Source organism: Solanum verrucosum, unplaced genomic scaffold, assembly GCF_900185275.1.
Source record: "Solanum verrucosum unplaced genomic scaffold, falcon-dt-bn FXZP01000052.1, whole genome shotgun sequence".
Taxonomy (NCBI): Eukaryota; Viridiplantae; Streptophyta; class Magnoliopsida; order Solanales; family Solanaceae; genus Solanum; species Solanum verrucosum.
The window spans coordinates 766,076-778,998 of record NW_026020193.1 but is presented as its reverse complement, the minus strand read 5'-3'; the positions used below and the strand labels follow the sequence as shown (position 1 = coordinate 778,998).

General features: G+C 32.2%; 1 pseudogene; it reads left to right on the top strand.

Annotated features, from left to right (window-relative positions):
- Positions 1-9,196: 9,196 nt before the first annotated feature.
- Positions 9,197-10,627, top strand: LOC125829419 (UDP-glycosyltransferase 75C1-like; annotated as a pseudogene).
- Positions 10,628-12,923: the final 2,296 nt, after the last annotated feature.

Sequence of the window (12,923 nt, the reverse complement as noted above, 5' to 3'; positions counted from 1 at the left end):
TACCTGAGAGTAACTCATCAATAAGGATTTGGGCTTTTCTATTTCAACCACTTTAAGTATGAGGGGTAATTGAATGGATTTGAGAAATGCACGATTATGAATAAGTTCTGTATGACACAGTTTTATTGCACGATTTAGAATATGGAAGAAAAGAAACTTTTCTTAAATGTCTGTAGTCCCTCATTTATAGAAGTGGACCCCTCACAATCATAAATAAGATTCTATTGACATGGCTTCATAGACACCCTAGGACACTTGAACTCTGTGCTCTGATACGAAGATTTTCATGACCCGAGCCTACACCTTGGAGAGGGCCAGCACTCGAGAACCATTGGTGGTCCCCAAGCCAAACCTCATCCTTGCTGACTACAAGCGGAAGACTAACTCAAGCATATATAAGCATCAAATTGAAAGAAACGTTTAAAAACAATTTACTGAATCTAAAAACTTTACTGAATGTACTGAGTATGAAATATAAGTTTAAATAAAACATCTGAAAACTAAAAGACTCTCCAAAACTGTCTATCTATGATGCCTCTACTGTATATAAACGAGTGTCGGGACAGGACCCACTACTACTCAAAATGTTACTAATACTAGTAACTCATAAAACTAGAGTCCTCCGGAAGCAAGGAGGTCTTACTCAAAAGCTGGCAAGCAGACGAAGTGATCTCAACGGATTCTTGTTGAGGATCCTAATAACATGTATCTGCATCTTTAAAAGATGCAGGTCGAATGACATCAGTACATTGAATATACGAGTATGTAATATAGTTGAATAATAATTTACTAAATGAAAAGAAATGCAATAGATATAGATATATACTCAACTGAATGTAAGGAAGTAAGGAAATGAAATCATTAAAACCTTGCAAAGATGCTTACTCATTTCTGAACTCGACATGTTAGGTGATATAATAAAAATACACTTTTAACTTTATTTTGGGAGATTCTCTAACCGACAACCATCACTATGAGCTACGTGATGATACAACGTCTCGCCCATGTTGTCAAAAGTGCAATATACCTTGCTAGGGTATAGAACACCTCAACTAATTTGATCCACTAAGCCATGCTCGAAAGCAATAAGGAGTCATCTAAAAAGTATGATCCTTTACCCATGTTGACATACATGGTTTATGAGGATTTTGAGTTGTGTGAACTCATCCCGATATCAGTGCTCAATACTACTCCCAATAATATATATACTCATTCTCAAATGTATAAAACATACTCTTTCTCTAGTTTGAGATAATTGCTCAAACTATCTTCTTAAAAGAGGTAACTGCTATGAAATATCTTTAAACTTACAAACTCATTTAGAAATCAAAGTTTCTCCTTTCTCAAAATAATACTCTTTTTCTTCATGTAAGAATGAAACATTTGGGAAATACTTAGTTCCCTTAAACTCCTCTTTACTTCCTCAAAAACTCAATTTAAAACACAATCGCTGGCTTTTAAAGATTCTCAAAATTTATAAGTCAAAATAGGGTTTATGCTGAAATATAGACATGACCGAATCAACTCAAGGATCTAAATAACAATATATAAAAACTCAATACTCAGAACTCAAAACTCAACGATACTACTAATCTCAAGAATACTAAATTTATAGGGCTCATGCGGAAATATGGACATGAATGAATCAACTCAAGGACCTCAATAACAATATAGAAACTCAGTACTCATAACTCAATAAAAGCTCTTGAATTTTTCTCCTAAACTCACTTTAGTTTTGAAAGAAAATTATGACATGTGATTAGAACATGCATGAACTCTCAAGGGGAATGGAGCCTTTAGGAGCTAATGAAAATAAGTGAAACATAGCCAAAACTTAAAGGATTATGCGCATGATGAAACAAGAAAAAATTGGCTCAGGGACTCCTGGCGTACTGCTAGCACATTGCCCCAATACTCTTGTCGAACTGGTGGCGCACCACGCCAGGCCCCAAAGTACTGGGGCTAGATTTAGGTGTACTGTTGGTGTAACACCCAAGCACTCCTAGAGTACTGGTGGCGCGCCACCCCAACCCTTTTCCAACGACTTTGATGATTATTTTTTTAAAAAAATCCAGCTTTAAACTAGGTTAGAATTGGGAAATTTCTCCTACTTGTTTCTCAAAACCGACACGATTACAAGAGAATTTCATACAATCCTTTTAAGAAACACCACTCATACTAAAGATCCTCAACACAAGAAACTCATAACCTCCATTGTTAAAGAATGAAACTATAATCAAGAACTACTCAAGAATCTTTTAGATACAACGATTTCATGGATGAATTAGATGTATAGAGTGAGGATGAACAAATCCAACACTGTGAGATGCCTTACATACATGGAAAGAACAATGTTCTTGGTGAAAATCGACGGGATCTTGACGAACGCTCAAAACCTAGCTCTTTCTCATCTTGAACTCTTCTCTTATTTTTCCAAGTGTTTAGGAAAGACAAAGAATGGTTTAACATCTGATTAGAACATTAATTGGGTGAGGACAAAAGTGCTAGGCCTAGTGGTAAAAAGGAAAAGACAAAAATACCCTTTTCTAAAATGAATCAGATGCCTTAACTAGAAAGGCTTTATTCAAACGGATATAACTTTTTACTTCGAGCTCGAAATTAAGCAAAGTTGGCGGCGTTGGAATGAAGACTCAAATACCTTAAATTTGGTAGGTCATGGGCCACCCAACTCTTTATGTGTTAAAAGATATGGTCATTTGAAGTTGACCCAAGTAAAACTCATAGTGAAACTCAATTGGAAAGAAAGCTTTCAACTCAACTTTGTGCTAGGGGATTCTAGTGACCTTAATTCATAGCCAAAATCATTCCCAACACTAAATAATTGAACTTACCACCTATGAACAATTAAGAGTCACTCAGTAAAATCTTATTCACAAATGAAAAAATGGTTCGAGTCTTATCTTAGAAATTTTTGGGGTGTTACATATTAATCGAAAGATAAATACAAATATGAAAGGAGGACATAAATCCAAAAACCTTCAAGTTTCAAGTTTTTATCTAGGCTGAACACCAAAAAAATCATTTTCAAAGGGCCAAGAGCATCCGTGGGAAGGTCTCTTTCACTAAAGTAGGTTTTGTAACTTTGAAGAGCGCATGTATGCTTGGCTAGCACACCTTCCTCTTCGATGTCTGCTAGTCATTACATGCTAAATATTTATAGGTAATCTTTCTAATATTTTTAGTATTTTATTTTTATAGTTATCCAGAAAGGATTTGGAGTAGTAGTAGTACTAATAATACATTTGTCTAGATTAGTATGGGCTTTAGTCAGCCTAACAAAATATGTACCCTCTATGTATGCCTCTAGCTTTTACAAGACAAACAACGGTGGAACTTCCAAGCAACAAATATAGTTGTCATGCGTCATATAGTTCTATCCTTTTCTAAAGCATATGCCACTTTGTTTGCTTTGCGATAGCTATGCTGAATTATCCCCCCCCCCCTTCTAGATCTAATCAGACAATATATTAGAGTAAGTTGGGTGTTGTCATTCTCGAGGAGGGAAATCATATCCTCACAGGCGATATTGATTTCTAGTGGCATCAAGTTGTTGTACAATGCCAACTCCATTCCTTGTAGTAGTGCAGTCAATTCTGCTTTTAAGGAATTTGTAGCATAAAGGTTGCTCATATAGCCTAATACCCCTTCTCCCTTTATATTCCTAATTACTCCCCCTATTCCTCCGCTCCCCGAGTTACCCATTGACGAACGGTCCGTGTTTAGTTTGAATCCTTTTGTTGGAGGTTCCCATTTTATGTATGTGGTTTTGGGGGTAATGCTTCTTTTCGAGGGTCCAGTTAGTGAAAGATATTCTCTGGAGTGAGTTATGGTCTTTGTAATGCTTATTTTCGTACTTATATTATTATGGTATTTCTCATTTCTTGTCCTCCAAATGGTCCATATAAAGAAAGGGTACGCTTCCTATCAATTTAATGATGTTTTTCTGAGGGGACAACTTAGGTATTTCAGTCTAACTAGCCAATCGCCCCCTCCATTATTTATAATATGATTTATTGCATATTTAACTCCCAAGTCTAGCCACATTTTCCTAAATATCTCACATTCTAGGAATATGTGGGTGATCATTTCGGGAGTGGTGCATATATGGCATGGCTTAATAATTTCTATTCCTAAGTTGCTTAGATAGTCCGGTGTGGGGATTCTATTATGTTGTCACCGCCAAATGAAGTATTTTATTTTATTTGGGCATTTTAGTAACCAAATCCATGTAAATTCATTTATTGGTTGAGGGGTTTCAACATTGTTTTTATTAGAAAATGATATACAGAGCTTGTTGTTAGGACTCCTTTATGGCTAGGCCTCCAAGTGGCTTTGTCCTTAAATGCTCTATTTGTATAGGTACACTGTAGGAGGTTTTTTTAGCTCTTTAGTTAACTTGAATGACATAGGTCCTCTTTCGTCCTGGACATACTTGGACAGGAATGTTCCAGTTTTGAGGTCTCTCCCGTTTATGTGGAGCGGGCCATGTAGTAGTTCTCTCATTGTTATATTGTTAGGTAGCCGTCGGTCGTGCCAGACATTCAATCCTACCACGAGGTTTTTCGATTGTCTACTACTATTAACCTTTTCTACAAACATTTCATGCTACCAGGAGGTTTTTTCTACTATTAACCTTTCATTTTTAGAAACTGTTGTGAAATATATCTTTATTTTTATTAATTACTTTTGTATTACTTGCATCGAAATCTGTTTATAAGGTTATTACATTATAAATTTTGTTCAAACTAAATTTTTTTTAAAGTTGTTCATTTGTCTCATTATAGGATAACGTTAACTTATTTACTCAATCAATATTTTTCCATTTTTCTATTTTCGACGAAATTTATGTCTTTTAATAGAAGTTCTTTATAGAAGTTAAATAACAAAAATACTATGATTTTTAACGAGGTATAAAAAGAGAAGATAAAAAATTGATAATGCAATGATAACACTCAATTTATCCTCAAGACAAGTAAGAGAATAAGCGATCGTTAGCACTAAAAACCCAACTAAGAGTCGGGGACGAATCTCACAAGTACAGGTATAGTGCAAAGAATTCAATTAGAAAATTAGGAAACTGACCTATAGCCCATAAATACATGTTTGTGCCTAAAATTCAATATTTTTATATGGTTATTTTCTTAAGCTCTCCGAATAGGGAAATTCATGTCTCTGAAATTGTGTTGCTTAAATTACGTACTTCATTCAAGATGACAAAATTTGTTATGATAAGTTGTACCTTCAATCTTTCAGTTCCACATGTATATGATAGGTTCAAATAAAACATTTAATATTTCAGTCTCAGATTTCAATTATTGAGCTATCCACTATTATCAGTATTATGTGGTTTACCCGTATAGTTCAGTTCAGAGTATTACTTAAAACCAAGCAGACATATGGATGAAATATCACCTGTCAGTTAAGACTGAGACCTTTAGTACCAATCCTTAAGTCTCAGAACTACGTGACAACGTAGGTTTTAAGGGTCACCCGTCAGACCAGGACTGACACCTTAGTGTTTTCTGGACATCAGCTTAGTAGATCCACATTAGATAATGTTTGTACCCTGGGAAAGTAAAAAGCACCCTTCCAACTGGGGTACAGGTTGGACTCTATTTAGCTCAGATGGAGTATGTCGATTAATAGTATCTCCCACAGTCAGTCTCAGATATTTGATGACCTTGCATTTTAGTTTACTCAACACAGTGTTGATTAGTTACATGCTTATAATTATTACTTGGTCATTGCATCAACTAATTTATTTCAGTTTTATATTCAGTTCAACATCTTAGATTTATCATGTTTAGCTTGTTAGATTATTGTGTCTATCTCACATATTCAGTATATTCAAAGTACTACACACATACTCTTTTGCGCTATATTGTCTTATAATATAGATTCATACTCTCAGTATCCAACTCGCAAATAGTTCGATTGTTGTGTCATTTCAACAACTATGCTTGGTGAGTCCTTATCTTTCAAGGACAAGAGCTATTTTTGTTTCATTGTGTTAATCTTTCAGTTTCAGATAGTTAGAGTTAGTTGGAGGGTTGTCCCAATAACTCATCTTAGTAGAGGCTTTCGGACAGTCACACGGTAGTTTTAACTTTATGATTTGTTCAAATGAATTCTATTTTGACTTCTAAGTTGTTTTGGATTTATCTCAGTTTAGCTTCTGCATAAGTTATCTTCAGTTAGTATTTGTATGAATCATAGTGTTATGCCAGACCATGGGTTAGCTTGGATCACTTGTGGTTCTAAGCACCGTGTTATGACTATAATATAGTCTCGAGTCGTGACAAACTGAGAGTGTGTTTGGGAAATACTTTTTCAAAAAAAGTTCAGTTAATTCATATTATTATTTTAGAAAAATAAACTTCATCAAAATGAGAAAAATAACTTATCAAATGATAATAGAAAAAAATTGGAAACAAAGGAAAAAAAAGAGAAGTTCTAGATTTATCTCCAAATGAAAACCGCTTAGAGCTGAAACACGAGGAATGAGGTTAACAAGATACCCATTTCGCCAGATAGGAAAACCTAGGGGTGACAAAAACCTAGATAATCAGAGAGGAGACTATGCAAGTTTCCTAATCTAGTACATAGAAATTCTACCTGAGAATTTTGAGCTAATTTTGACCTATATAGGTCAAATGCACTTTGTATGGACTGATTCGATTGGACCAACCCTTTTTTTTTGTTGTGACTGTATTGTTGCCCTTGTGGCTACTATCAAAAAAACAAAAAACAAGGTTCATATGAAAGATAATATGAAAAAATTATTGTCATGTTAAACTTTTTAATTTGAAAATGTATACAATTTAAACTCTACATCGCATCAATAATTTCTTATATATATTTATCCTTTTCAGATGGTATTTCATGGAGAAATGTTAAATATTCTTTTATTAGAGATGAAAATTTTGTACACAATTTTTCTTCCTGTTTATAATTAAGGTTGGTGAAAAGATTATGCAAATTATATTATAAAAGTATTCATGTATATTTCTCCTAATGAAATTAATTCGGTAAAAATCTTTGAATGTATTTAATTAATTCGTAATCTATTTATGTATCTTTTCTTTAAGCAAAAGAAACAAAAATTCCACAAAAATCAACATTAGCCAATATATTAAGCCTAGTTTTAATAAATTACAGAAGATGTAAAAGATCTTTAAATCATATAACCGTCAACACAAAGTCTATTATATAAAGAGAAAGCAGAGGCAAAGTAAATGAAAAATCACAATTTCAAAACCCTAATTAATGAAACTCAATGGACGTCATGCAAATAAAAAAAAAAATTCAAGACCTAGCTTTAATACATTGTGGAATTTTATTTCTGCACCTCACTCATACCTGAACCAAAACCCAATATGCATAAATCATAACCATTAATTCAAAAATAATCTTGTCTTCAATAATCCAGAAATGTTGATGTTATAGCTAATTTGAAATTCGAAACAACAAACACAAACAATTAAATAGTAGAAGAACATGAGAGAGCATATGTATGTAGAATAGAATATTAACGAAGAAAAGAAAACAATAGGTCATGATTAATTGTAATGGTAAGCTGTAAGATTTTGTGTGGAGAGACGCGGTGGCTGGAGGCATGAAGAACATGAGTATTGTGCCTAATAATTTGTCAAAACCAATCTGAAAGTACCCTTTAACTACACTACATTGCATTTCATAAGTATGTGGATGTTTTAGAATGAGTTTGAAGGAATAAAAATTTGTAATGAGTGTGAAGGTGAAATTTAAATTATTATGATCGGTGGAAAATATATTTTAAGCGATACAAGGCAAATAAGATTGATTATTCAAAGTGAATATACCTTGTCATTTTACTAGGGATGGTTATTTATTTATTTATTTTTACAAGATTTTGTTCTTGTTATTCATTAAGGTTGGTGAAAAGGTCAATCCAACTATAAGAGCATTCATGTCTATTTCTCCAAATGAAACTGATACAACAAAAAAAAATTGGATGTATTTAATCGATTTCTACATTTTTTGTTTTCTCGAACTAAGCAGTATCAACATATATAATTACGTAAATAAAAGTGTGTCTTCTCTAAAAGTTAATTTTTTTAGATGAGATATACAATCACATATTTCAACATCAGAGCTGACAAAAATACTATTCTTGAGTACTCTCACCCTATAGAAAAACTATAGTGTAGATAGATAATATATATGTATGATATGTTGAATTTTTTTCTTCATATGCTTACTTCTTTGTATTCTAATTTTAAATTACGTTATCATGTTTCTGATTATTTTTAAAAAATAATAATTTACAATTGAATATGTATATATGTCATGCTTTTGAATCTTTAATTTGTTAGCACACGACATATCTGATAATAAAATATATTACTTACTATTATTATGTTTTCTTATTTCTTAGTCTAAAGTACTATATACTCATGCATTTCTTGCGTCATTTTATTACTGAATGATAAAAATAATTAATAAAACATTCTAGTTGCTATCATTATGTTTTTTTTTTTCGTTTCTTAGACTAATGTACTAATGCATTTCTTGTTTTTTTACTGAATAATAATGATGATTGTCGGAAAAACAAGTATGTCATGCTTTTGTATCTCTAATTTGTTAGCACATGTTATATATGATAATAAAACATACTACTTGCTATCATTATGCTTTTTATTAGACTAAAGTACTCTTGCATTTCTTGCGTTTTTTTTACTGAATAATAATGATGATTCATGGAAAAATAAATATATCATGTTTTTGTATCTCTAAATTGGCAGCACATGTTATATTTGGTAATAAAACATACTATTTGCTATCATTATATTTGTTTTGTTACTTACTATAAAGTATTCATGCATTTTTTGTTTTATTTATTGCTGAATAATAAAGTTTATTTTTGGAATAACAATAAATCCAGATACTTCTTGGAGCTTCTAGAAAGTTTGAGTAAAATATCTTTTGATATTTTTTTATTTAATAAATATTTATATAAATCTCAAAACTTAATAGTTAAGGTAGATATTTCAAGAAATATGATAAATTTTCTAGATTTTTTTTTATATCTAGAACCATCTATTAACTAGTATAAATATGTGTGACCTTAATCAGTTGTAACCAAGCCAGTTCAAAAATGCCTTATTTATTAATAAAGTTCTCTTGCCCAAATTCCTCATTCTCATTCATGGATACTTCTCTTTTCACAACCCAAAACATGAAAAATTTGAAGAATGAAAAGTCTCATATTCTTATAGCACTATTCCCAGGCCAAGGCCAAATTAATCCATGTCTTCAATTTTCCAAACAATTAATCAATTTAAGCATTGGAGTCACTTTAACCACGAGCCTATCCGCTTTCAGTAAAATAAAAAAACTCCCAAACGTTGAAGGGTTAAGCTTTGCTCCTTTCTCTGATGGCTATGATGACAAATTCCAGTTAAGTTCAATTGATGAGTTTCATATGTTCTATTCTTCTGTAAAGTCTTGTGGGTCAAAATTCATTTTCAATTTAATCCAATCAAATGCATAAAATGGTACCTCTTTTTCACAAGTCATATACACTATTATCATGGAATGGGTTGGTTTAGTGGCCAAAAAAATTAATATCCCATCTACATTATTTTGGATCCAACCTGCCATAGTTTTTGATGTTTACTATTATAAATTCATAAACTATTCTGATTATTTCAAAAACTGTGATGCTAAGGATAAAATAATAGAGTTACCAGGATTGCCACCACTTAGTCCAATTGATTTTCCTTCTTTTGTGTTTGATGACGTGAATAGTTCCAACTGGGCAGTTAAGTCTATTAAAAGGCAAATTGAAATGTTGAGTAGTAAAGAAAATCCAAGAGTTCTTGTGAACACTTTTGATACTTTGAAAATTCTAAAGCATGTGACTATGGTGGGAATTGGGCCTTGAATTCCTTCAATATTTCTTTATGATAATACTTTTCTAGTTGATATGATTGAGATTAGTTCGAAGAATTATATGGATTGGTTGAACTCAAAGGCCAAGGGATCAATTATCTACATAGCATTTGGTAGTTACTCCGAAATATCAAGTCAATTGATGGAGGAGATTGGTCACGGATTGCTGAAATGTGGGAGGCCATTTTTGTGGGTGATTAAGGAAGGACAAGACGGGGATAAGATGGAGGACAAGTTGAGTTGCAAAGACGAACTTGAAAAGCAGGGGAATATAGTGAGTTGGTGCTTGCAAGTGGAAGTTCTAAAACACCCTTCTGTTGGTTGTTTTTTGACTCACTATGGATGGAATTCAACTTTAGAGAGCATAGCATCTAAGGTACCTATCGTAGCATGTCCACTCTAGAATGATCAAGTTTGTAATGCAAAAATCATTCAAGATATTTGGAAGAATGGTGTTAGAGTTAATGTTAGTGAAAGTGGTGTCGCGGAAAGAGATGAGTTCAATAGATGTATCACAATCGTGATGGGGGACACTGAAGAAGGGGAAGAATTGAGAAGAAATGTCAAGAAGTGAAGTGATTTAGCTAAGGAAGCTATGAAGGAAAATGGTACATCTAGTGTGAATCTCAAGGCTTTTGCTAATGAGATTTTACTTTGTCATAATGAGTACTAAATCACTTATGAATAGATGACTTCAATAAAATAGCTAGTAATCAAGTAGTCTTTTTAAGAGTCTGTTATTTGTTTCAGAAAAAATAGTGAATTTCTTTGAAATTATATTCATAATGAAATAATTTTCTTTGTTTTTGAAATAATTATATTAATTTCTTCCTCACTTTAAATTTTTAATTTTTTTCTTTCATTGATTTCTTATCTTTTCACTTTTAATTATTTTTAGAAAATTATGTTAATTTTTTGTTTAAAAAGTGTCCTTTAATTTATATTTTTTAAAAAGAATTTAAAAAATTTTACACACGTGACAGACGCGTGTGTACAACCATAAAAAATTTATTTGGTTGAAGGTGTCACATCAGCACAAAAGGTGCACGAATGTAAGAAAAAAATTAGTTCCAGGGATAATAGGACCCTAATTAAGTTAATGTGTGTCAATGAAATTTCAGCCATAGTTTAGGAGGGGTACTTATGCATTATCGAATATGTACTTATGTCATGCTTTTGTAACTCTAATTTGTTAGCACACGTTATATCTAATAATAAAACATACTACTTGCTATCATTATGTTTTTTTTTGTTACTTATTACTCTAAAGTACTCACACATTTCTTGTGTTATTTTTTGCTAAATAATAAATTTGATTCTTGGTATAACAAAGAATTCCAGATACTTCTTGGAACTTCAAGAAAGTTTGAGTAAAATATCTTTTGATATATTTTTATTTAATAAAATTTATATTATCTCAAAACTTGAATATTTAAGGTAGATTTTTAAAGAAATATGATAAAAAAATTTAGACTTTTTTAAAAATCTAAAACCATTTAAATACTAGTGTAAGTATGTGTGACCTTAATCAGCTGTAACCAAGTCAGTACAAAAATTCTTTCTTCCTTTACAAAGTTCTCCTTCCCAAAATAATCATTCTCCTTCTTGAATACCTCTCTTTTCACCACCCAAAACATAAAAAATTACAAAATGAAAAATCTCATGTTCTTATAGCACTATTCCCAGGCCAAGGACAAATTAATCAATGTCTTCAATTTTCCAAACTATTAATCAATTTAGGTATTGAAGTCAATTTAACCACAAGACTATCAGGTTTCAGAAAAAAAAAACTCTCAAACGTTGAAGGATTAAGCTTTTACCTTTCTCCGATGGCTATGATGGAAAACTCTAATTAAGTCCAATTGATGAGTTCCACTTGTTCTATTCTTCTATAAAGTCTCGTGGGTCAAAATTTATTTTCAATTTAATTCAATCAAATGCAAATAAAGGTACCCCTTTTTCACATGGCATCTTCATTATTATTATGGAACGGATTGGTTTAGTGGCAAAAAAAAATTTCATCTACATTATTTTGGATCCAACCAATCACAGTTTTTGATGTACTATATAGATTCACAGATTATTATGAATATTTCAAAAAAATATGATGCTAAGGATAAAATAATAAAGTTACCAGGATTGTCACCACTTAGTCCAATTGATTTTCCTTCTTTTGTGTTTGATTTGAGAGTACCAATTGGGCAGCTAAGTCTATGAAAAGACAAATTGACATGTTGAATAGTGAAGAAAATCCAAAAATTCTTGTGAACATTTTGATGCTTTGAGAATTATTGTCACTCCCCGAGCCTACACCCTGAACGTGGCCGGCACTCGAGAACCATTACAAGCCTCAAGCGAACCCTTGACCCGACTCAATTCCCAACGAAAGACTTACTTAACAACAAAAGAACTTTAAAAGTAAGGTTTTAACTCAATGTCTCAAAATAATAAACTCATAAATATATAAATACATTCAACTGGCTAAACGAAGCCAACTCGAATCTTAAACAATAACAATGGAAATGAAAAAGACTCCAGAACTACTGCTGCCTATCTATGAAGTCTCTATACTATGAGGGATGTCGGGACAAGTCCCCCGATCATCCTAACAAAATTGAAATAATAGAAATAAATAGGGGATCCTCCGGAAGCAAAGAGGCTCACCAAAGCTAACTCCAACTGCTATGGTATCAAGGCGCTCCTGTTGATGATCTTGATCTCTTATATCTGCATCATGAAACGGTGCAGGAAAAATGGCATCAATACATTGAATGTACGAACATGTAAGGGGAATATTGAACATAACATAAAAGCTTGAACTTGGAAAAAAGGAAACATACTCGCCTCAACTCTACACAACTCAACCTCAACTCATGGATACTCAACTCAATACAGTATAAAAACAACAATAAAGATGCAGATTATATAAAACATTTAAAATAGTAGATAACAACTCAATGTATTTAAAA